The following is a 22742-nucleotide window of genomic DNA, read 5'->3' on the forward strand; positions in this document are numbered from 1 at the left end:
GATTCAACTACTGTTTAATTAAATGAGCTTTTATTTCATAAAAAGCCATAAAAGCATTAGTTTTGTGTCATTCAGCATCTAAGACAATTAAGTGATTTGATGCAAGTAGTGATAGTTTGTAGCAATCTGTAGCAGAGCTATTTTAAATTTTTGTTTCCCAGGAAGATTTGCATGCTTAATTTATTAAAATGTTGGGCCAGGCAAGGTGGTTTATGTTGAAAAAACGGGCGCTTTGAATGAAGAGACCTTCCAAACAGGCTTTGTGTAGCAACATGGCTGTTTATTCAGCTGGGTGCAAGTGGACTAAGGCCAAAAAGAGCATTAGCAAAGGGCAGTGGGATAGGAGTTGGCTTTATAGGTTTGGGTAGTTTTTGGAGGGTGGGGGCGTTGCAGAGTAAGTTCAGTTACAGTGGTGGGGTTGGGTGAGAGGTATTTACATTATCATGAGAACAGTTAAGATGGCAGTGTTGGGTGAGGGGCTTGTCGGAGGAAGCTCAGCTGGACAATCAGGGACAATGGCGAATGCAGGTAGGGGGTGGGAGACTTCAGCCGAGGCAAGCAGGACTTCAGACTTTCAGGCTCCAGGCTTGCATATGGAGACCTGACAGTTTACACATGTGATTCCAGCACTTTGGGAGGCTGAGGTGAAAAACAAAACAAAAAGTTTGATTACCTGTTATGTGTCAGACATTCTGCTAGCAGCTTGAAAGTCAGTAATGAAAGACATACAGCTTATATTTCTAGAGGAGACAATGAGAAAATAAGTAAACAAAGTAATCGCAGATTCGTGATATGAAAGAAACAGTAATGCAATGGGTTTTTTCTTGTTTTTGATTTTTATTTACTTTTATTTTATTTTTTGAGACATAGTCTTGCTCTGTTACCTAGGCTGAAATGCAGTGTCTGGATCTCAACTTACTGTGGCCTCTGCCTCCTGGGTTCCAGCAATTTACCTGTGTCAACCTCCTGAGTAGCTGGGACTACAGGCGCCCGCCACCATGCCTGGCTAATTTTTCTATTTTCAATAGAGACGGGGTTTCACCATATTGGCCAGGCTGGGCTAGAACTCCTGACCTCAAGTGATCTGCCTGCCTCGGCCTTCCTAGGTGCTGAGATTACAGGTGTAAGGCATTGCAACCCCGGCCTTGTTTTTACTTTTTAAAACAGGGTTGCCTAGGAAGGCCTTGCTGAGTAAGTGTCTCCCCTGCCCCTCACTGAAAAGTCAAGCACTTTTCAGTGGCAAGGAAACAGATTCCTGCAAATTACCTTAAGTAATGGAGGAAATTTATACAGTCTGGTGGTACTCCAGCCACTCATGTTTAATAGGGTGAAGGTTTAGAATGGAGTCTGATGCAGAGAAAGTGCCCTAAAATGTTAACAAGATCACAGGAGCCCAGTACAATATGAAAATGCAAGGCCCTTCATTCACTATTTATTAAGAAATTCAAAATGACAATCTCAGAGTAGTAAGCCAAGTGCAGGGTCCTTCTGAGCGTGGGTCCATTCCAGTGCACAAGCAGCACGCTCAAGGAGCTGGCCCGGAATGCTAGCAATTATTATTTTTCATAATGCCTTGAGAAATAATACAGGCAACTGAAGGACAAATATTTACACACCAGAATTCCTTTCTGCCTCACACACAAAGTGTCCTTTTTTTTTGATACGGAGAGAGAGCTTTGCCACCCAGGTTTGAGTGCAGTGGCACAGTCTTGGCTCACCACAACCTCTGCCTCCCAGGTTTGAGTAATTCTCCTGCTTCAGCCTCCCAAGTAGCTGGGATTACAGGAATGTGCCACCTCGACCAGCTAATTTTTGTATTTTTAGTAGAGGTAGGGTTTCACCATGTTGGTCAGGCTGGTCTCAAACTCCTGACCTCAAATAATTCACCCACCTTGTCCTCCCCAAGTGCTGGGATTACAGGCATGAGCCACTGCACCCGGCCCACAAAGTGTCCCTTTGATGTTTTCTGCTGTAGGATCCCAGAACCAAGAAAATGATGATGAAGAGAAAAGTAGAGAAAGAGTAAACTTCTTTCTGACAGAGATGAGGTTTGAGCTGGGTAATTTACCAAACTACGAATCAGCTGAGATTGTGGGGAGAGGAACAAGGGAAGATACACTAAGGAATTTTCAAAGTACAACGTTGCATCCCAGAAGTGCTGCCCAATGTGCTAAGAGCATTGTATTTAATTCTGAGTATAATACCAGGGCTGGTAATTTTTTTGAAGATCCAAATGTTCATTTCTCTCGATTTCTCTTCCTTTGTTTTTCTTTTTTCTTTTCTTCTTCTTTTTTTTTTTTCTGAGACGGAGTTTCACTCTTGTTACCCAGGCTGGAGTGCAATGGCATGATCTTGGCTCACCGCAACCTCCGCCTCCCGGGTTCAGGCAATTCTCCTGCTTCAGCCTCCTGAGTAGCTGGGATTACAGGCACATGCCACCATGCCCAGCTAATTTTTTGTATTTTTAGTAGAGACAGGGTTTCATCTTGTTGACCAGGATGGTCTTGATCTCTTGACGTCGTGATCCACTGGCCTCGGCCTCCCAAAGTGCTGGGATTACAGGCTTGAGCCACTGCACCTGGCCCTCCTTTGTTTTTCTTTCTTTTTCTTTTTTTGAGACTCCTGGGCCAGAGTGTAGTGGCGCAATCACAGCTCACTGCAAACTCCACCTCCTGGGCTCAAATGATCCTCCCATTTCAGCCTCCCTAGTAGCTGGGACTACAGGTTCAAACCACCATACTTGGCTGATTCTTTAAGGTTTTTGCAGAAATGAGATTTTAGTGTATTGCTCAGGCTGGTCTCGAACTCCTGGGCTCAAGCAATCATCCTGCTTCAGCCTCCCAAAGTACTGGAATTAGAGGTATGAGCCACTGCACTTGGCCTCCAAACGTTAATTTCTGAAAATGATCTGTTGGGCACTGTACCTCTTCTTGAAGACATTATGTTTTATTGGGATTTATGTTAGAAAACCACTGTCCTTGGGTACTGTTCTCAGAACTGCACAAATAAGACCCAAATATAAAGAATATAACTGAATTTTCCTTGATCCTGAAATAGTTCTTCCTTGATTTGTGGGCAGTGGCACAGACACCACACTCATTGAGCCATGCTGCTTGCTGCATGGACAAATTCTGTGTATTAATAAGTCAGTGGAATTATGAGTCTGACTCCATAATCAGAACCAAGGCCTTGAGTCAATACAATATTAATTTTATTGGTACAATTACTTAATTCAGACAGCTGCCACAGACAGTGCTTGGTGTTGTGTCTCTGTCAACATGATCAAGCAATCAATTAGAAGCATGTTCATTTAATTTGTTTAATAAGACATGCCTGGTGTTTCCTATAAGCCACCTCACTCTAGTAAGTGAGCAGCAAGCCAAGATCCTCAGGCTGCGGAGAACTCAGTGTTCTCGTTTAAACATTCCTTACTTGTGAGTTGGAAACTTTTGGGCACATACATATGTACACATTTATCAATTTATTGATATCTATGTGCAGGCTCTCCTTTTAATCCCTGCTCTGACTAGTTCTGCTCTGTGGGAGAATTCATGGCTAATAGACATATTTGTTTAACACATTCTCTATGTTTTTAATTTTTCTTTTTTTGAGACAGGGTCTCACTCTGTTGCCCAGGCTGGAATGCAGTGGCACAATCATGGCTCACTGCAGCATTGACCTCCCAGTCTCAAGAGATCATCCCACCTCAGCCTCCCAAGTAGCTGAGACTAAGGCACAACCCACCATACCCTGCTAATTAAAAAAAAATTTTTTTTTGTAGAGGTAGAGTCTCTCTATGTTACCCAGGCTGGCCCCTGTTAAACTGGGCTCAAGTGGTCCTCCCACTGGGGCCTCCCAAAGTGTTGGGATTACAGGCATGAACCACTACTCCTGGCTTAATGTCTTCAAATAACATGTTAAAAATTTGGAAATGAAAACTTTAAAGAAAGCAAAAGTCACCTGTTACCCTACCACTCAGAACTAATTACTAATAAAACTTTGATTATAATTATTATTTTGAGGAGGAGTTTTGCTCTTGTCACCCAGACTGGAGCATAGTGGCACTAACTCAGCTCCCTGAAAACTCTGCCTCCCAGATTTTCCTACCTCAGCCTCCTGAGGAGCTGGGATGACAGGTGCCCGCCATCATGCCCAGCTAATTTTTGTATTTTAAGTAGATATGGGGTCTCGAACTCCTGACCTCAAGTGATTCACCCACCTCTGCCTCCCAAAGTGCTGGGATTACAGGCATGAGCCATTGCGCCCAGCCTGGAGCCTGACTCTTAAATGTCAAATGACATCTCCCTAGAAAAGTAGATCAGGGAGCTCTGATTTACCAAGGAGTGCATGTAGGAGCTGAGAAGAGGTAAGAACCTTTGCTTTAAAACTTTGCGGATGGGAGGCCGAGGCGGGTGGATCACGAGGTCAAGAGATCGAGACCATCCTGGTCAACATGGTGAAACCCCGTCTCTACTAAAAATTACAAAAAATTAGCTGGGCATGGTGGCGCGTGCCTGTAATCCCAGCTACTCAGGAGGCTGAGGCAGGAGAATTGCCTGAACCCAGGGGGCGGAGGTTGCGGTGAGCCGAGATTGCGCCATTGCACTCCAGCCTGGGTAACAAGAGTGAAACTCCGTCTCAAAAAAAAAAAAAAAAAAAAAAACCTTTGCGGAATTGCCAAGGCTTACTGTTCTTGTAGCCTGGTTATCTAGGCTAACACGAAACAATTGGTATCATGTAACAAAGGGCGTGGGAAAGAACTGAAGAAAAGAATCATGGACTTCATAACGAGGTTTTGGTCAACAAACAGCCCTGTATACTAGCAGTCCCCAACTGTTGTAATTCACTTGGGGTGATTGGCAAAATATGACAGAAAACATTTAGGGAAAGTTATAGATTAGTCTCAAACCTTTTGGAAGGCCAAAAGGTTTTATTGGGGCAGGCTGAAGGCAGCTGGCCAGTCCATTAAGTTAGGGAGAAGATAGGGAAGAGGCTTTTCCCATCTTCTGTTTACCCTGCATCCCTTTGTCTCTACTCTGCTTACTCAGGTAAACGTTGTGCCTCTCAGGGGGAGATCAAAGGGGAATTACCTGTTAATAGTGTTTACTTTGGGCCCAGAACCTAAAGCTTTTATCATTTGTAAAACCACTCTTTTAACCATGTTAATTATCCACAAGTATGTTAACTTAGAACCTCTGTTGTAAAACCTTGGGGGAGTAAATGTGTGGATAAACAGGGAGTCTGGGGCATTGGTTGCATTTCACCCTCAGAAAGCAGCCAATGGCCATCCCTAGCCCACTTGAATCACTGTAATGGCGTGAGAGTGCATTCACTCATCTGTCTTTGAGTCAGGGTCTGCAGGTCAGACTTCTGCAGGTGGTGACCAATGTCTCACCCAACATTTTTGGCACCAGGGACTGGTTTCATGAAAGACAATTTGATGGATCAAATTTGATGGACATGGATCAAGGATGGGAGATGGTTTCAAGATGAGTTAAGCACATTACATTTCTTGTGTACTTCATATTATTATTACATTGTAACATATAATGAAATAATTATATAACTTACCATAATGTAGAATCAGTTGGAGTTCTGAGCTTGTTTTCTTGCAGCTAGATAGTCCCATCTGGGGGCGATGGGAGACAATAACAGATCATCAGGCATTAGATTCTCGTAAGGAGCCTGCAGCCTAGATCCCTTGCACACACAGTTCGCAATAGGGTTCGCACTTCTATGAGACTCTAATGCCATCACTGATCTGACAGGAGGTGGAGCTCAGGTAGGAATGCCAGCAACAGGAGTGGCTGTAAATATAGATGAAGCTCTACTGATCACCTCTTGCGATGTGACCCAGTTCCTAACAGGCCACAGACTGTACCATTCTGTGGCCTGGGGTTTGGGGATGCCAGCTATGTACAGTGGTGCTCCCATGAGATTATAATGAGCTGATTATAAAGATTATGGCATTATAGTGATGTCGTAGCTGTCTTAATGTCATAGGTTAATGTCATTATTGTTATGTGGTGTTGCTGGTGTAAATAAACTTACTGGGCTATCAGTTGTATAAAAGTTTAGCATAGGTCAGGTGTGGTGGCTCACACCTGTAATTTCAGCACTTTGGGAGGCCAAGGTGGAAGTGAGATCCTGTCAAAAAAAGTATAGCATATACAATTATATACAGTACATAATACTTGACAATAATAATAAATGATTATGTTACTGGTTTATGTATTTACTATATTATGCTTTTTATTTTGGGTAATTTTTTATTTTTAATATTTTGGGAAAACACAGGATATGTATATATTCATGGGTTAAAATATATACACATATAATATTAATTATTAATAGTTTTTAATAACCACCAAAAAGTGTAGTTTAGAGTGTACATCTTCTGTTTACATATTAGAAAGTTAACTGTAAAGTAGCCTCTGGGCTGGGCACAGTGGCTCACACCTATAATCCCAGCACTTTGGGAGGCCGAGGGAGGCAGATCATTTGAGGTCAGGAGTTTGAGACCAGTCTGGACAACATGGTCACTGTGTGACAGTTGCTTATACTATTTAGTACAGTATCACTGTGTGACAGTTGCCTGTAGTATTCAGAACAGTAACATGCTGTACAAGTTTGTGGCCTAGGAGCATATCGTATATCATCTGGGTTTGTGTAAGTATACTTTCAAGTTTGGACATTGATGAAATTGCCTAATGATGCATTTTTCAGAAAAAAAATCCCCATCATTAAGCCATGCATGACTGTGTGAGAATGTTGAGATGGGAGGATTGCATAAGGCCAGGAGTTCAAAACCAGTCTGGGCAACATAGTGAAACCCTACCTCTAAAAAAAAAAATAATGCACCTGTATTCCACCTACTTGGGAGGCTGAGATGGGAGGATCACTTGAGCCCAGGAGGTTGAAGCTGCAATAAGCCATGATTGTACCACTACACTACAGTCTGGGTGACAGAGGGAGACTCTGTTTCAAAAAAATAAATAAATAAATAGAGGTCATCCTGTCAGTGGATTTCAGTCATCTTTAAAAGGCCACAGAGCTTCTTTTTCAAACAAATTATTACCAGAAATCCAATATATAGAATTGTATCTGTTGGGGAGAGGAAAAAAAACAAGTTAAGGTGCAGTGACTCACCCCTGTAATCCCAGCATTTTGGAGGCCGAGGCAGGAGGATTGCTCAAGCAATCTCCTTGAGATTGTTGTAATCAATCTGTAATTCATTCCTTTTTGTGACCAAGTAGTATCTTATTGTATGGTGTGATGGTTAATTGTATGTGTCAGCGTGACGGCTATGAGGTGCCCAGACATTAAACATTATTTTGGGTGTGTCTGTGGGGTTATTTTTGGATGAGAGTAACATTTGAATCAGTAAAGCAGATTGGATGAGAGTAACGATCTCGTAAAGCAGATTGTTCTCCACAGTGGGGGTAGACCTCATCCAATCCATTGAAGGCCTGAATAGAACAAAAAGGCTGGGTAAGAGGGAACTTCACCTGCCTGACTCGTTGAGCTGGGACATTGCCCTCAGATTGAAATGACACGATCAGCTCTCCTGGGTCTCCAGCTTGCTGACTACAGATCTTGGGCCTTCTTGCCTCCATAATCACATGAACCAATTTCTCATCATAAATCTTTTTACCTCTGTCACTATTTCTGGTCTCTAGATAGATATACACATACTATTAGTCCTGTTTCCCCGGGGAACCTTGAAGAATACATGTGGTTATTTTATAATTTGTTTATCCACTCACCTATTGCTGGACATTTGGGTTGCTTCCAATTTGGGGTCATTAAGAATTAAGCTTCTGGCCAGGCATGGTGGCTCCCGCCTGTAATCTCAGCACTTTGGGAGGCTGAGGTGGGTGGATCACCTGAGGTCAGGAGTTCATAGACCAGCCTGGCCAACATGGTGAAACCCTGTCTTTATTTAAAAAAAAAAAAAAAGAACGAAGCTTCTAGACCACGTGCGGGTGCTCATGCTTGTAATCCCAGCACTTTGGGAGGCCAAGGTGGATAGATCACTTGAGGCCAGGAATTTGAGAGCAGCATGGACAACACTGTGAAATCCCATCTCTACAAAAAATACAAAAATTAGCTGGGTGTGGGAGCACGTGCCTGTAATTCCAGCAACTCAGGTGCCTGAGGCATGTGAATCACATGAACCCGGGAGACAGAGGTTGCAGTGAGGTGAGACTGAGCCACTGAACAGCCTGGGTGACAAAAAGAGACTGTTAAAAAGCAAGAAAGAAAAAGAATGAAGATTCTATGAACATCTGTGCACCAGTCTTTTTGTAGATGTATGGTCTTATTTCTCATGAGTCAATGTCTAGAAGTGGAATTACTAGGTCCTATGGTGAATCCTCTGGGAAGCAGATGCCAAGATGGTGCAAAAAATGCAATCAATCTATGGAGGTTAATACATGTGAAATAGAAAGGAGAAACACAGAACAGGAAAAGGTGGACCTGAACAGGGTCTTCAAACTGGATGTGACCCTGTGAAAGGAGAGGGGGATATCTTGATGGTTTACCTGAGCTCCTGTTATCATGCCCGTGAAGGGTGGCAGAATATGACGCTACAAAATATGCCACTTTGACATAGGATTATTTTGAACTGAAGGCACTTGAAAAATGGTAGATACAAGAAGGGGACTCTGGCCTCTCTTTCTTCTTCCTGAAAGCAGGAGATAAAACTCCCATGTGAAAGATGTCCTCCCTAAGCCAGGAGGAAGCAACATTCTTGTCACCAGAGATAGGGAGTCAAGGCTGAGAAAAATTTGTACAAATAGACCTTATTATAATACTCATTATTTTCCCCACATATTTTAGTTACTTTTGTGCAATTGCCTTTTTCTGTTCAACATGGAATACAAGCACTTAGATTTTTCCACTTCTTTGGGTCTGTAGTATATATATATATAATTTTATTTTATTTTGAGATAGTGTCTTGCTGTGTTCCCCAGGCTGGAGTGCATTGGCACAAACATGGCTCACTGCAGCCTTGACCTCCCCAGTCTGAGGTGATCCCCCCACCTCTGCCTCCCAAGTTGCTGGGACTAAAGGTATGTGCCACCACACCCGGCCAATTTATTTGTTTCCAGTAGAGACAAGGTCTCACTATGTTGCCAAGGCTGGTCTTGAACTCCTGGGCTCAAGTGATCCTCCTGCCTTGGCCTCCCAAAGAGCTGGGATTATAGACATGAGCCAACATGCCTGTCCTATTTATTTGTTTTCAACCATGGTTTCTGGCTCATAACTCCCATCACCCTAGTTACAGTCTTTTGTTCTAATGTTGGGTGTGTTAGGCCACAGGAGCAGTCCCTCTGACCTCCTGCCCTCCTTTCACCTGCACAATGCCAAGACTCTCATGTTCCCCAGCCCTTTAAAAAATTTTTTTTTTTATGTGGAGTCTTGCTCTGTTGCCCAGGCTGGAGTATGGTGGCACAGTCTTGGCTCATTGCAATCTCCATCTCCCAGGCTCAAGAGATTCTCCTGCCTCAGCCTCCTGAGTAGCTGGGATTACAGGTGCCACCATGCCCAGTTAATTTTTGTATTTTTAGTAGAGATGGGTTTTTGCCATGTTGGCCAGGCTGGTCTCAAACTCCGCCTCCCAAAGTGGTGGGATTACAGGCATGAGCAACCGTGCCTGGCCCTTAGCCCACTTTTTCATGGGATTTTTTTATCTTGTTGATTTATTTGAGTTCATTGTAGATTCTGGATATTAGTCCTTTGTCAGAGGTATAGATTATGAAGATTTTCTTACACTTTGTGGCTTATCTATTTACTCTGCTGCCTGTTCCTTTTGCTGTGCAAAAGCTCTTTAGTTTAATGAAGTCCCAGCTATTTATCTTTTTTTTTCTTTTTTGAGATGGAGATCCACGTCCAGCTAATTTTTGTATTTTTAGTAGAGATGGGGTTTCACCAGCTTGGCCAAGCTGGTCTCAGACTCCTGACCTTAGGTGATCCATCCACCTCAGCCTCTTAAAGTGCTGGGATTACAGGCGTGAGCCACCTCACCTGGGCCTATGTGCCTGTTTTTATATCAGTACCATCCTGTTTTGGTGACTATGGCCTTGTAGTATAGTTTGAAATCCGGTAGTGTGATGCCTCTAGATTTGTTCTTTTTACTTAGCCTTACTTTGGCTATTCAGGCTCTTTTTTGGTTCCATATGAATTTTAGAATTGTTTTTTCTAATTCTGTGAAGAATGAACCCTGGCCCTTTCTGATTGTCTGATTGTGAGTTTTTGTTCTTTGTTTTATTTTATTTTTTAGAGACAGGGTCTAGCTATGTTGTCCAGGCTGGAGTGCAGTGGCTATTCACAGGTGTGATCCCACTACTGATCAGCATTCCCATCAGTACCTGCTCTGTTTCCGACCTGGGCCGGTTCACCCCTCCTTAGGCAACCTGGTGGTCCCCCACTCCCAAGAGGTCACCATATTGATGCCGAACTTAGTGCGGACACCCAATTGGCATGGCGCACTACAGCCCAGAACTCCTGGGCTCAAGCGATCCTCCCACCTCAGGCTCCCGAGTAGCTAGGGCTACAGGGACCCGCTATTGCGCCCGGCTTGTTTTTGTTTTGAGATGGAGTCTAGCTCTTGTCGCCCAGGCTGAAGTGCAATGGTGCCGTCTCAGCTCACTGCAACCTCCGCTTCTTGGGTTCGAGCAAGAACCCAAGAACCTGCCTCTAACTCCCCGCTAGCTGGGATTGCTGGCACACACCACCATGTCTGGCAAATTATTGTATTTTTAGTAGACGGGGTTTCACCATGTTGGCCAGGCTGGTCTCGAACTCCTGACCTCAGGTGATCCACCGGCCTTGCCCTCCCAAAATGCTTGTGCTCAGCCCAACTGACTATGGGTCTTAAGACTCTCCTATAAGAAGGTCCCATCCTATACCCTGAGGTAAGGAATGCTGATGTCATGAAGCTTTCATGAAAATCCATGAGGACAGGGTTCAGGAGCTTCTGGATACTTGAAAAAGTGGAGCCTCCAGAAGGGTGGCACAGCCAGGGAGACCATGGAAGCTCCGAGTCCCTTCCTTCGTACCTTGCCCTACATGTTCTTTCATCTGTATCCTGGCAATAGCCTATAATAAACCAGTAAATGTAAGCGTTTCTCTGAGTTCTGGGAGCCGCTCCAGCAGATTAATTGAACTCAAAGAGGGGGATCATGAAACCTCAACTCGAAGCCAATTGGTCAGAATTTCCGGAGGCCTGGACTTATGACGGGTGTTTGTGTGTGTGGTGGAGGGGCAGGGGCAGTCTTGGGGACTGAGCCCTCAACCTGTGGGATCTGGCACTGTCTAAGGGTACGTGGTGTTAGAACTGAATTGGAGGACACCCAGCTGGTGTCTGCTGCTTGGTGTGTATGGGAAAAAACCCCACTCATTTGGTCACAGAAATCTTCTTTTGTGTTGATGTGGTTGTTGAGGTATGAGAGTAGGGGAAAAACATAGAGCTTTGGCCCGGCGCGGTGGCTCATGCCTGTAATCCCAACACTTTGGGCGGCCAAGGTGGGTGGATTACCTGAGTTCAGGAGTTTGAGATCAGCCTGGCCAACACGGTAAAACCCCATCTCTACTAAAAATCCAAAAATTAGCTGGGTGTGGTGGTGCGTGCCAGCAATTTCAGCTACTCAGGAGGTTGAGGCAAAGAATTGCTTGAACCCGGGAGGCGGAGGTTGCAGTGAGTGGGGATCGTGCCACTGCACTCCAGCCTGGGTAACAAGAGCGAAATTCCATCTCAAAAACAAAACAATAGGCCGGGCGCGGTGGCTCACGCCTATAATCCCAGCACTTAGGGATGCTGAGGTGGGTGGATCACGAGGTCAAGAGATCGAGACCATCCTGGTCAACATGGTGAAACACTGACTCTACGAAAAATACAAAAATTAGCTGGGCATGATGGCGCGCCTGTAGTCCCAGCTACTCGGGAGGCTGAGGCAGGAGAATTGCTTGAACCCAGGAGGCGGAGGTTGCAGTGAACCGAGATCGAGCCATTGCACTCCAGCCTGGGTAAAAAGAGTGAAATTCCGTCTCTAATAATAATAATAATAATAAAAACCCCCAAAAACATAGTTTTTCCTACACAGGGTCTTTATTTTCCAATGAGGGCTCTCAATGTAGATGTGCCTGTAGGCTTTTCTCCTGTTAATTTGCATTATGTCGATTTAATTTGCAGACCCAGTTGAAAACTCTGAGGGTAGAGAAAAGTCATGCCTCCTTACACCCTTCTCAGGTCGCAGCACTTGTCCATTCACTTTCAACTGGCAAAGGAAATGACGAGACACCCATATAGATCACCTGGGTTCCATGTATCTTCATCCCAATCCTCATTCTATTTTTTTTTTTTTAGAGTCTCTGTTGCCCAGGCTAGGGTGCAGTGGCACGATCCCTGCAACCTCTGCCTCCCAGATTCAAACGATTTTCCTGCCTCAGCCTCCTGAGTAGCTGGAATTATAGGCGTGTACCACCACGCCCAGTCCCAATCCCCATTCTAGAATAATAACTCTATCTTTTCCTGTTGAGGAGGGTTAATTGAGACCAGTTGTGAGGAATAGTGCTGGGGGGGTTCAGCATTTTTTAAATTAAATTAAATTAAATTTTTTGCTCAGTATTTTTTTTTTTTTTTTGAGACGGAGTTTCACTTTTGTTGCCCAGGCTAGAGTGCAATGGCACAATCTTGGCTCACAGCAACATCTGCCTCCCAGGTTCAAGTGATTCTCCTGCCTCAGCTTCCTGAGTAGCTGTGATTACTGGTGCCCACAATGCTAATTTTTGTATTTTTAGAAGAGATGGGATTTTGCCATGTTGACCAGGCTGGTCTTGAACTCCTGACTCAGATGATCTGCCCACCTTGGTCCCTCAAGGTGCTGGGATTACGGTGAACCACCGTACCCAGCCACAGCATTGGTTTTTGTAGCTGGTAGGTAGGCAGCAGCTATATAAGTCTTGGTAAATGGGTGTCTGTATTAGGGGTCAGAAAACTATACTCTTCAGGCCAAATCTGGCTTGCAGCCTGTTTTTGTATCACCTACATTCTAATAATGGATTTTGCGGCCGGGCGTGGTGGCTCACGCCTGTCATCCAAGCACTTTGGAGGCCAAGGCAGGTGGATCACCTGAGGTTGGGAGCTCAAGACCAGCCTGACCAACATGGTGAAACCCCTCTTAAAATAATAATAATAATAATAATAATAATAATAATGAATTTTGCATTTTTATTTATTTATTGTATTTTGTTATATATATTTTTAGGACACAAGGTCTCGTTCTGTCGCCTAGGCTGAAGTGCAGTGCTATGCTTATATGATGCAGTAGTAGGTTGCTCATGGCAGCTTGAGCTCTAGGGCTTAAGTGATCCTTCTTCCTCATGCTCCCAAGTAGCTGAAAATTACAGCTTTGAGCCACCATGCCTGGCTAATTAAAAAATCATTTTTTTTGGCCGGGTGCAGTGGCTCATGCCTGTAATCCCAGCACTTGGAGAGGCCGAGACAGGTGGATTGCTTGAGGCCAGGAGTTCGAGCCCAGCCGGGCCAACATGGTGAAACCCAATCTCTACTAAAAATATAAAAATTAACCAGGTGTGGTGGTGCATGCCTCTAGTCCCAGCTACTCCGGAGGCTGAGGCAGAAGAATAACTAGAACCCAGGAGGTGGAGGTTGCAGTGAGCCGAGATCATGCCACTGAACTCCATTCTGGGTGACAGAGCAAGACTCTGTCTTAGATTTTTTTTTTTGGTGTCACTATGTTGTCCAGGCTGGTCTTGAGCTCCTGGCCTAAAGCAGTCCTCCTGCCTTGGTCTCCCAGAGAGTTGGGATTACAGGAATGAGCCACAGCACCCACCTGTTTTACAGTTTTAAATGTTGGAAAAAATCAACCATTTATTTGATATTAGTCAAAGAAGATTAATATTGATTTACAGTATTTGTGTTATAAACTGATTTCCTCTGCTGACTACGTGTTTCTTAAAAGCAGGGACTTTGTTTTATCAGTGACAGAATAGTCTGGCACAGCAAAACTGTGGAATAACATGCTAATCTGTGGAACCCTTGTGTATTGCTGACGGAAATGTAAAGTGGTGCAGTCCCGGTGGAAAACTGTTCGGCAGCTCCTCAATAAGTTCGACATAGAATTACTGTATGATACAGCAGTTCCACTCCTGGGTATGTGCTCAAAAGAACCGAAAACAGGTGTTTAAACAAAAACATGTACACGAATGTTTATGACAGCACTATTCACAATAGCCAAAAGTTGGACACAAGCCAAATGTCCTTCAGCTGATGAATGAATAAATAAAATATGGTGTATTAATACAATGGATATTATTCAGCTATAAAAAAATGAAGTACTGTGACATGCTATACCATAGATGAACCTTGAAAACATTATGCTAAGGGAAAGCCAGACACAAATGGCCACATAATGTATGTCTCCAGTTACATGAAATATCCAGAATGGGGAAAATCCATAGAGACAAGAAGGAGATTCCAATGCAAGATACCTGAAAAAAAAAAAAAAGAAGCAGATTAGTGGCTCCCAAGGGCTAAGGAGAGTAAACTGCTCAATAGGTGTGAAGTTTCCTTTTGGGGTGATGAAAAAATTCTGGAACTAGATAGTGGTGATGATTGCACATCATCGTGAATGTACTAAATGTCACACAACTGTGCACTTCAGAATGGTTAAAATAGTAAATTGTATCTTATGCGTATTTTACCACAATTTAAAAAATAGGCTATAAACATAGAAAAAAAATTGATCTGTTACTGAATGTCAGACATTATTTCCTAGTTTTCCTTTTTTTTTTTTTAAATATCATTTCTTTTTTAAATAAATAGCAATAGTGTTTCACCATGTTGGCCAGGCTGGCCTTGAACTCCTGACCTTGTGATCCACCCACCTTGACCTCCCAATGTGCTGGGATTATAGGCGTAAGCCACCACACCCAGCCTTTTATTTATTTATTTATTTAGAGACAGTTTCCCTCTCTCTCTCTTTTTTTTTGAGACAGTCACCCAGGCTGGAGTGTAGTGGCACAATCATGGCTCACTACAGCTTTGACCTCTCCAGGCTCAGATAATCCTCCTATCTCAGCCTCCTAATTAGCTAGGACTACGGGAGTGCACCACCACAGTTGGTCGATTTTTGCATTGTTTTTATAGAGATAGTGTTTTGCCACATTGCCCAGGCTGGTCTCAAACTCCTGGGCTCAAGCAATCTGCCTGCCTTAGTCTCCCAAAGTGTTGGGATTACAGGTATGAGCCATTGCACCTGGCCCTATTTCCCATTTTTTAAAAATTACTTATTTTTTTAAAATTTTTGAGATGGAGTCTCACTCTGTCCCCCAGGCTGGAGTATGGTGGCATGATCTTGGCTCACTGCAACCTCTGCCTGCTGGGTTCAAGCGATTCTCCTTCCTCAGCCACCTGAGTAGCTGGGACTACAGGCACCTGCCACCATGCCCCACTAATTTTTGTATTTTTAGTAGGGACGAGGTTTCACCATATTGGCCAGGCTGGTCTCGAACTCCTGACCTTGTGATCTGCCCGTCTTGGCCTCCAAAGCACTGAGATTACAGGGATGAGCCACCTGGGCCGGACCCATTTATTATTATTATTATTTTGAGACTGAGTTTTGCTCTTGTTGCCCAGGCTGGAGTGAGTGCAATGGCGCCACCTTGGCTCACCACAACCTTTGCCTCCTAGGTTCAAGTGATTCTGCTGCTTCAGCCTCCTAAGTAGCTGGGATTACAGGCAAGTGCCACCACACCCTGCTAATTTTGTATTTTTAGTAGAGATGGGTTTCTCTAGGTTGATTAGGCTGGTATCCAACTCCTGACCTCAGGTGATCTGCCTACCTTGGCCTCCCAAAGTGCTGGGATTACAGGCGTGAGCCACGGTGCCTGGCCTGGCCCCACTGTTTATTATTAAAACTTACTGATTTGCTTTGGCTGTGCCCCACCCAAAATCTCATTTTGAATTGTAATCCCCATAATCTCCACGTGTCAAGAGAGACCAGGTGGAGGTAATTAAATTATGGTGGGGTGGAGGGGGAAGGCCGTGGTTTCACTTATGCTGTTCTCATAATAGTGAGTTCTTGAGATCTGCTGGTTTTAAAAGGGGCTCTCTCCCCTTTGCTCAGTACTTTTCCTTCCTGATGCCTTGTGAAGAAGGTACCTTGCTTCCCCTTAACCTTCCACCACGGTTGTAAGTTTCCTGAAGCCTTCCCAACCATGCTGAACTGAGTCAATTAAACTTCTATCCTTTATAAATGACCCAGTCTTGGGCAGTTCTTTATAGCAATATGAAAATGGACTAATACATTAACCTTGAGATAACCATCATTGTTGTCTCAGAAGTACAAAATTTTAAGGACAAATTCTGAAGTGTTGAATAAAGAACATGAACAATTTTAAGAACTTGATGTACAAGATCAAAATACCCTTTGGGAAGGTTGCATCGGTTTCACTCTCATTACTCATTCAATAAACACACAGTGAACATGTGTACAGTTTATACTCTGTGCCAGGTATATATGGAAGAATAAGCCACAGTTCTCAGAGGTTTGAAATTTAACTGGGTGATATAGGCATGTAAATAGCCAGCAACAATAAGGTACAATATATGTAAATTTAAGGTGACAGTGGAAACTCAAAGGAAAAGGACTCGATTTATCTTTTCTTTCCCCCTAAGATGGAGTCTTCTTCTGTCATCCAGTCTGGAGTGCAGTGACAGTATCCCAGCTCACTGCAACCTCTGCCTCCTTGGTTCAAGTGATTCTCCTGCCGCAGCCTCTCGAGTAGCTGGAACTGAAGTCATGCACCACCGCGCCCGGCTAATTTGTGTATGTTTAGTAGAGACGGGGTTTCACCACGTTGGCCAGGCTGGTCTCAAACCCCTGAACTCAACCAATCCACCTGCCTTGGCCTCCCAAAGCACTGGCATCACAGATGGAAGCCACAGTGCCTGGCCCTGATTCACTCTTGTTTAGTAAGGGAGGTGATATCTAAGGACACCAAGCTGTTTTCTCAGCCTGTGTCAGCCATCTTCACCTACTCTGGGTATTACCTTAAAAAAAGTTGCATTTTTTATAGATTAAACCTTTATATCTTAAAAGCATGTTTATTTTATTTATTTTTTTACATAGAGTTTCGATCATGTTGCCCAGGCGGGAGTGCAGTGCCGTGATCTTGGTTCACTACAACCTCTGCCTCCCAGGTTCAAGTGCTTCTCCTGCCTCAGCCTCTCAAGTAGCTGGGACTATAGGCACCCACCACCATGCCCAGTTAAGTTTTGTATTTTTAGTAAAGATGGAGTTTCACCATGTTAGCCAGGCTGGTCTTGAACTCCTGACCTCAGGTGATCCACCAGCCTCAGCCTCCCAAAGTGCTGAGATTACACACCTGGCTATTTTTTTTTTTTTTTTTTTTTTAGTAGAGATGGAGTTTCACCATGTTGGCCAGGCTGATCTTGAACTCCTGACCTCAGGTGATTCCCCCACCTCAGCCTCCCAAAGTGCTGGGATTACAGGCATGAGCCACTGTGTCCGGCCAGGACTGTTCTAGGTTTTGACTTTCCTCCCTCTCTGGACTCTGTACACAGAGTGTTTCACTTCAGAGCATCTTTTTCTGTGTTTTTTCTTTATCTTTTTTTAGAGATGGGGTTTCACCATGTTGGCCAGGCTGGTCTTGAACTCTTGACCTCCTGATCCACCCATCTCGGCCTCCCAAAGTGCTGGGATTACAGGCACGAGCCACCGCACCCGGCTGATGTGTTTTTTCTTTATTTAAGTTTGACTCTTCCTCTTTGCTCAGTGATAACTGCTGGGAAGAAATGGCTTCTGTATTATTCTCACTTTGAATGGGCGTATCAGCTTAGGTCTTTGCCTTGAGGATCAAAATATTATCACCTGTGCTCATACTCCTTACAACCATCTCAGTCCTCTCCTGGGAGACCAGTATCCACTTTCCCCATCCTGCCACACCTGGAGAGACAGGGAGGCTGGATCTGGGTTTGCCTTTGCCTCCTGGGCGTTCATCCTATGAAGCAGGTGTTACCGTTTTTCTTTTAGTTGAGCTTGCTAAAGCTAACAGAGGATGAGGGGTTTCCCCAATATCCACAAGTAATAGCTGTATTATAAACATCTGTAGTTCTTTTTCCTGCGCAACTAAACCCCATGCCCAGTATGGGGAATTCCTTTAGGCATAGATGCCATAGGCAGATGCTTGTATTCCCAGCCTCCGTTGCAGCTAAGATGTGGGCCTGATTGAGGCATCACCAATCCCAGGCCCCTTTTCCTAACTTAGCAGAGCTGGACCACGAAGAAGCAGGGGCCACAGGGAACTCTCCTAAAATGTCAGAAGAGTCCAGCTGTGACAACAAGACTAATAAACTGAAAAATGAGAATGCAAATAATTTAGTGCTTATTGCTATAGGAATTACTGATATTTAAATATTCTAACATGGTCCCAAGACACCACCCCATTTGACAGATGAAAACACTGAGACCCACAGAGAGGTAAGCATATTATTTAGTTAGTGACAACATCAGAATGGAAATTGGAGAGTCATGACTTTCTTTTCAGTGTGTTTATGCGACATTACCCTCGTTTCCAGTTAACGGAATGATCTAGTTACTTGCACTTGTTTACCGATGTCACAAGGGTGTCAAGCTTGTAGGGGGATCATGGAGCACAGAGAAGTTTCTCTAATGGGTAGTGAAGTGGAAGGAGGATGAGCTTTGCAGTCAGAGATGGGGTTGAATCCTTGTCTCGGCCACTTTCTAGCTGTAGCTATGGATGCTTGGCCATTTACTTAGTCCCTGAGCATCAGCTTTCTCATCTGTGTTAGTCCATTCACGTTGTTATAGAGGAATACCCGAAGCTGGGTAATTTATAGAGAAAAGAGGTTTGTTTTGGCTCATAGTTCTACAGGCTGTACAGGAAGTGTGGTGCCAAAATCTGCTCCTGGTGAGGGCCTCAGGCAGCTTCCAATCATGGTGGAAGGCAAAGGGAGGCCAGCATGTCACATGGTGAGACAAAAAAGAGCAAGAGAGATGCCAGGCTCTTTTCAAAAGGCAGACCTTGTGTGAACTACCAGAACAAGAACTCATTACCATGGGGATGGCACCACGCCATTCGCCAGGCCCACCTTCAACGTTGGAGGTCACATTTCAACATGAGATTTGGAGGGGACACACATCCAAAGTATGTCATCATCCAAAGATAAGGATAGTAATTTACACCTAATAGGATTTTTTTTTTTTTTTTTTGAGACAGAGTCTCATTCCATTGCCGGGAGCCAGGCTGGAATGCAGTGGCAAGACCTCGGCTCACAGCAACCTCCACCTCCTGGGTTCAAGCAATTCTCCTGCCTCAGCCTCCCGAGTAGCTGGAACTATAAGTGTGTGCCACCACACCCAGCTAATTTTTAAATTTTTAGTAGAGACAGAATTTCACCATGTTGGCCAGGATGGTCTTGATCTCTTGACCTCATGATCCACCCGCCTCAGCCTCCCAAAGTGCTAGGATTACAGGCATAAGCCACCGCCCCCGGCCCCTAATAGGATTTCATAAGGAACAAATGTAGTAATACATGTCAAGCATCTTGTACATGGTAGGTGATCAATACATATTTACAAATATCAATAAATATTAACATTATTATTATTCTCATTTAATGTACATAATTAGGAGTTAGTTATTAAGAGAGTACTTGCGTCAGTCAGTACTACATATTAATATAATTTCAGCTCTGTCAGCAGGAACCAAGGTCAGGAAATAATGGATATTAAGAAGATGAAAGAGGGGCCGGGCGAGATGGCTCACGCCTGTAATCCTAGCACTTTGGGAGGCTGAGGCGGGTGGATCACGAGGTCAAGAGATCGAGACCATCCTGACCAACATAGTGAAACCCCATCTCTACTAAAATATAAAAATTAGCTGGGTGGGTGGTGCGGGTCTGTAGTCCCACCTACTCGGGAGGCTGAGGCAGGAGAATTGCTTGAGCCCAGGAGGTAGAAGTTGCAGTGAGCTGAGATCGAGCCACTGCACTCCTGGTGCCTGGAGACAGAGCAAGACTCTGTCTCAAAAAAAAAAAAAAAAAGAAGATAAAAGAGGCTGGATGTGGTAGCTCATGCCTGTAATCCCAGCACTTTGAGGGGCGGAGGTGGGGAGATTGCTTGAGGCAAGGAGTTCAAGACCAGCTTGGGCAACATGGTGAAATCTCATCTTTACAAAAAATACAAAAAAATTAAAATTAGTTGGGCATGGTGGCACATGCCTGTAGTCCCATATACTTGGGAGGCTGAGGCGGGAAGATCGCTGGAGCCTGGGTGGTTGAGGCTGCAGTGAGCCATGGATCACACCACTGCACTCCAGATGGATATTCTGGTTGCACACTGCTCAACACGGTAATATAGTTTGCATAGACTGTAATGTGAATGGCGCTCTCTGGATTTGTTCAGTGCACAACTCTAACAGTCATATGTGGTAGCTTCCAAGATAATAGCTAGTAGCCTCCAAGATAATAGACAGTAATGGTCTTCAATGAACAATTGGGCATCCGTAGCAAGGAAAGCAGAAAGCAATTAAAGATGTTTTTGGATTTCATGATTGGAAGGGTCCTTGGAAATCATCTAGTTCAACCCCCCTCATATTTCAGATAGGAAAACTAAGATCCAGGGAGGGGAAAATACAAGGTTCATCCAGGGCAGAACTGGGACAAGAACTGTGTGTTGAAGCTCTTTGCTAATTGCCCTTTGTGTTTATGAAAATGTCATTGTTGTTAGAAGTTAGCATTCCAAATCACATCTTCAAACCCCTACAGAGAAGGAAGATTTGCAACTGCTTTGCATCTTCTAGGCTTTGTGGGGAGCAAACCCAGGACGGATAAGAAGGAATTTGTTGAGTTCTGCGTCTTTGCTCTTCAGTGTCCTGCATGTTTCCTCAGGGTGAACAATTACTGTTGAGAAATGCCCCTTTGAAAGCCTTTTGTTTGCTCTTTGACTTGATGTTAGCTGGCAAGGGTGTGATTTGCTAATGACCTCAACCAGGTTGCTAGCTTGATAGTAATCTGACAACAGTGTCTCTGAAGACCAGCTGAACTCCTTCAAAGTTTGCTGTGGTGAATGGATGTACTGCTTCAGATTTTAACTCAGAATCAAACAGATCCTGAGTAGGGATGATGGGAGACTACAGGAAGCTGATGTTGGGCATTAAGTGCCTTGGGTTTTAAATTAATAGCCAGCTATGCGCTGCCAATTCCTTTTCCCTATCCTGCACAGCCCCGTATTTGTCAGTAAATGGATATGTGGGAGGCATTGTGCCACTAAGTGCTGTGGGAAAGCCGGGAAGAATCAAACTCAAGGGGGTAAGTTTATCCCAGAGGACTGGTGCCTTTGGGAGAGAGCTGTGTGCAGAAATTGAACCTGAGCTATGCCTTGAAAAATTGGTAGGTTTAGAGCAGAGGAGGTAGAAAAGAAAAAGAGAATGGAGAAAGCATTTGGGATGGGAGTAATGACAAGCTCAAAAGCTTAGAGGGAGAAATTTATAAGGGGTGTTTGGTAAATGAAATATAGATCAATCTAATCAGTAGTGAAAAGTTTTGAAAGGAAGATTGAGCTTTGTGCAGTGGCAATATTGTAGCCAATGAGGTTTATCCGAGGCTCGATTGTTGCTAATTGAAAAAAAAAAAAAAGGAAAGTAAGGACTTTGGTTTAGCTTGGTAGATCCTTAAACCCCAAATGTGGGAGACTTTATTTATTTATTTATTTGAGATGGGATCTCATCCGGTTGCCGAGGCTGGAGTGCAGGGGTGCAATTACAACTCACTGCAGCCTGGAACTTCTGGGTTCAAATGATCCTTCTGCTTCAGCCTCCTGAGTAGCTGGGACTACAGGTGTGCCACTATGCCCAGCTAGGATTAAAATAATTTTTTGCAGAGACAGGGTTTCCTTATTATTATAGTGAAACCCAAATTTCTCTTCAAAGAATCACTATGTCAGTGTGTTCCGCTTTCTTATTCTTTAATTCTCTATTTTAAAGTTCAACTTCCTTGTAATTCCAGTAAACAACCTTCTCCACTGGTTCTAATCAGTAGTTCACATCTGTTCCCCTAGCCCCCGGCTCCATCCTGACTCATCCCAGTCACCTGCCCCAGTCACCTGCTCCGGTCACCTTCTTTGACCTAGGTCACCGCTGGCTACCTGCTGTGACCCACCCATAACCATCCTTCTCTTCAAAACACCCACCCTGCCACTGCAGCTCGGAACCCTGCTCTCTTTAATATAGCCAATTGGGATTAGTCTAGCTTGTGCCTGTAACCCTAGCCAAAAGGGGAACAATACAGCATTGGGGATGACCCCCATCAGGCATAAGAACCCCTTTCTTCTTGTCCAAGCCTGTGGTTTGCATTGCTCCATCTGTACACTGCACCCTTCTATAGAAGTAAACTGCCTTGCTGAGAGGATTTATCTTCGAGTGCTATTTCTTTTGCGGCATCAAAATTTTACTTATAACACCAGTTGCCCAGGCTGGTCTTGAATTCCTGGGCTCAAGCAATCCTTTCACCTTGGCCTCCCAAAATGCTGGGATTACAGGCATGAGCTACCACAGCCAGATGGATTTTGACTATATATAATCTGAAGATAAACAGTGAGCCTCCAAAGGTTTATGTACAACATTATAAGATAAGGCAGTGTTGATAACTAACTTCAACTTAGTTTCTGAGT

At 44.1% G+C, this 22742-nt stretch overlaps 1 pseudogene; it reads left to right on the forward strand.

Annotated features, from left to right (window-relative positions):
• The first annotated feature begins 21631 nt into the window (after positions 1-21631).
• On the forward strand, positions 21632-21762 carry LOC118143296 (U4 spliceosomal RNA; annotated as a pseudogene).
• The last annotated feature ends 980 nt before the right edge of the window (positions 21763-22742 follow it).

The sequence above is a fragment of the Callithrix jacchus genome, chromosome 7, assembly GCF_049354715.1.
Source record: "Callithrix jacchus isolate 240 chromosome 7, calJac240_pri, whole genome shotgun sequence".
In the NCBI taxonomy this organism is placed as follows: domain Eukaryota; kingdom Metazoa; phylum Chordata; class Mammalia; order Primates; family Cebidae; genus Callithrix; species Callithrix jacchus.